The sequence below is a fragment of the Panthera leo genome, chromosome A3 (assembly GCF_018350215.1).
Source record: "Panthera leo isolate Ple1 chromosome A3, P.leo_Ple1_pat1.1, whole genome shotgun sequence".
Classification (NCBI taxonomy): domain Eukaryota; kingdom Metazoa; phylum Chordata; class Mammalia; order Carnivora; family Felidae; genus Panthera; species Panthera leo.
Window position 1 is genome coordinate 87,294,450 of NC_056681.1, and position 3,816 is coordinate 87,298,265.

Genomic DNA, 3,816 nt, shown 5'->3' on the forward strand with positions numbered 1-3,816 from the left:
CCCTAGGACATGTAACCATTAATAACTGGTATAACAGAGAGGGAAGTTTTCAAAAATTAAACACTGACTAATTTTCTGCAAAGTCTTTACTTGTGAATGAACAGTCTTGCCCTTTCACCATCATTCCCAGGACAAACATATACGTTTGATCAGGTATTGATAGTAATAAAGCTGAATTCCCTTTAAGAATTTGAAAAGCTAACAGGCAAAAGCTCATATGCAATGTTTAGTTATGCTGAGTCTTATGAGAAGCTGGGAGGCAACCCCTATAAACTCACCAGAACAAGGAACTCAGTCCCCAAAATACTTGGATACAATTCCTCTCAAACCTTCTCCTCAAAGACAAAATTCTAAAAATAACAAGGCAATTAGGTGAAGAGGTTTGTCTCACCAATGGACTTACCTGTCATTTCCTCCTTATTGTGAGTTGAATGGCATGACAAGGCAGAGGCAAAGAGGTGTACATCAATTCTCGTGGTATTGAGTCAAAAAGGTCAGAGCTTCCACAGCATGGCAACAGCTTTTGCAGATGCCCACATCATGACAGTTGAAATAACACAGCCCAGCAAAGGTTAAAGCTGACAGGGCCAAAATGCCTGCCTTGGCAGTTTTCTGCAAAGCGTCTCCAGGAATGTAGTCAGTTAACCATTTATCCAAGGCCCCAGTGACTATGGAGCATGAGGGCTGCAGCCAAGAAGTAGTCCATCGCAGAGCTGGGATTCAAATAAGCAGCTGGAATTAGGCCCAGGAGCAAAATACTGACCACCCTCTCACCAGTCCAGCGGAGAGATACAGCCTTGGAACCAGCATGGTGGTTGGGTGACAGGTGAATGTGTTGTGTTCTACACTGTCCTGGGGTAGGTTGGTCTTGAGACATAAGCAGGTCTGACCGCTGGAATTCGGAGAAATGGAGCTTGGCGTCCTTGTGCACCACACAGGACACTCAGCCTCCAGAGATTCGCCATCTTTTATAGGTGTGTGTTTCTTAAAGTGGGCTATTATTTCAAAGAACAGTGCCCTATGTAATTTTATATGGAAGAATGAAAAAAGTGATCGTGGCAAGAAAATTAGAACTGTAAATTCCTTAAATGCAAGTTCAACACTTTGCATTTATCAGCCATCTTAATTTCTCATGTCCCTAATTTCCTTTTTGACCTCTTGGGAAATCTTTAGTTTCCCCCCTTGCATTCCTGGACTGAAGTCCAGTTCTCAGGCAACTGATGGCTTCCCACATTTCGGGACCAGCTCTGGGGACTCTGTGGGGCCCAGGCTTCTGCTGACTTAAGCCCGTGTCTAGTTCTTTCCAACCGGCTCATCTTCCCTTTGAAAAACAAGGACATCCCCTCCTTTAGAGCAGTGTCCCACTCACCACCCAGAGCTTGGCACAGAATATAGTCTAGGATAATTAACTGAATGAATGAACTGCTTTTCTAACCTCACAACAATCCTTAAACTGCTGTGAGAGCTGAAGGGATCCTAGTTGATCTAGTCCAACCACCTCATTTTGCAAAATCCCTGACAGGAGCCAGCATTTGTTCAGGTCACTTGGTGAGTTAGATACGGAAGTAGGTGTGCATACTCATATCCTCGGGCCACTGTAACAAAGCACCAAGAAATGGGTGGCATTAAACAACAGGAATTTATTCTCTCATGGTTCTGGAGGCTAGAAGTACAGAATCAAGGTGTGGCCAGGGCCATGCTCCTTCCAAAGGCTCTGGGGGAGGGTCTTTCCTTACCTCTTCCAGCTTCTGGTGGCCCCAAGAGTTCCTTGGCTTGTGAAAGACTAGCTCCAATCTCTGCCTGTCTTCACGTGGCCATCTTCCCTCTGTGCTGGGCGTCTTCGCATGGTGTTCTCCCCGCCTATCTTCACATCTCCTTTGTATAAAAACACCAATTATATTGGATAAAAGGCCCACCCTACTCCAACATGACTTCATCATAACTACATCTGCAACAACCCTATTTCCAGATGAGGTCATATTCTGAGGTAGCAGGAGTTCAGACTTGAACGTAGCTTTGGGGAGGGGACCCATTACCACCCGTAACAAGATGGAAAAAGGATTTTCTGTTTTCTAAACCTGGCCAGTTGGGTTGCCCACTTGTTTGCATGGTTGCCTTCCTGTCCCCTCCCCCACCGCCCCCCCAGGCTGGACAGCCTGGCTCCACCCAGCTCCCACCCCATGAAGACAGCTTGTCCAGCTTGCTGGGAGGAATACTTTAATATTACTGCTTAATGTCAGTTTGCATATTAAAAGAGGCTCTTAAAAAACCATAGATTCCTTTGAGAGCGAAATAAATGGAATAAGTGATTAAATGAGAGACAGAATTTCAAACTCAGTGAAAGGTGTGGGGGGAGATATTTGAGAAAGTGTCCTTCCTGGAACCCCTCCATCGCACTTTGTGAGTTTCTGCCCTCTCCTCATGAGCTCAGATGTGAAGGCAGGCATTTGGGGATAGAAATGCTCGCCCTCATCCGAGAGGATAGATCTCCTCTTCTGCTTCCCATATGCCAGCACCCCCATATCCCGGGCCTCCAGCAGTGGCTGGGAGGTTGGGAAAGCAGGTGGCAACAGAACATTCCCATAATGCCTGCCTTTGTGCTGTCATCTGTGGTCTGTGCCTTTCTTGCCCACATCCAATGGCCTGTTCCTCTCCAGTTGCCACATTGACGTGACCCGGCTCATGATGACATGGAAACAGGAGCCCAGGGTCACGGGTCTCTTTCTTGCCATGGAAGAACAAGAATGATGGTCTCACCCATTTAGGATGACACAATCTTTTGGGCTGGAACGTGCTGTCTTTTCTTTTTTAAATTGAGACCACAGGCCTCTGTGGATAAGGACAGGCTGTCAGGTCACAATAGCCCTGTGGTGTTTATTTTAAAAGCCACGAGAATAAATCTGATTCATGCCTCTAATGATTCAGCCTTCCCCGTAATTTTGAGGGAGGAGAAGTTTTTCTCTACTTCCCCTTCCTTGCTCCTCTTCTCCCTTTAGCTGTCCTAAGGTCCCACCAGTCCTTCTAAAAGCCGTATCTCATGCCTGTGTGTTAACTGGTGTCATCCCTCCAAGGAGGCTTTGCACTATTAAAGAGCAAAGCAGAAAGAGGGACACAGAAGCACCAAGCACCCTTTGTACAAAGAAGGCAATCTGGGGGGAGAGGGCTTCCAGTTAGCTCACCGCTAACTCTGCTCAGAACTGATGTAGACAGTGGGATTTGGTGTTGGGAGCCCAGTCTGCTAGCTAGAGGAGGGCCTAGAGATGGAGGCCCAGGGGCTGACAAGAGCCATGGGGAGCCCAGGGCCCAGGGGCTAGCCACATGGACGAGACCTAGGGAAACCATTATGTTCCTCCACCAAAACAAATTTCAAAGGCAGTGATAAGACAGAAAAGCTGGGTAATGACATGCCTGAGCTTCCTTTCATCTAAGCATCTGGATTCTCTTGAAAGCGTTAATTACGTCTTCCTGCCTCTGGATAGAGAAGGAACCCTATGGTTGTCACCGTGGAAGGACATCTCAGCTCACTGGGAAAGCGGAGAGCAATGGACTGAAGCCAGGAGATGGAGTTCCAGCCTTGGCCTGTCAGCATGTGGTTCTCAGGCAAATTCCTTGACTGGAGTCTTAGTTTCATTATGCTACAAATGGGAGAAAGAGTAATAATACTAGTAATGATAATAGTAACCTCTGTGAAACACTTCTGTGGAGCTGGATATTGTGCCAGTGCTATGTGTCCACTATGTGTCCACAGTGCTATTCTGTGGAGCTGCACCTGCCTTATCTCAGGAGGCTGGTACCACCATGGAACCCATTTTGCAG

General features: G+C 46.9%; 1 pseudogene; it reads right to left on the reverse strand.

The window, feature by feature from the left end:
- Positions 1 to 494: 494 nt before the first annotated feature.
- Positions 495 to 965, reverse strand: LOC122215057 (annotated as a pseudogene).
- Positions 966 to 3,816: the final 2,851 nt, after the last annotated feature.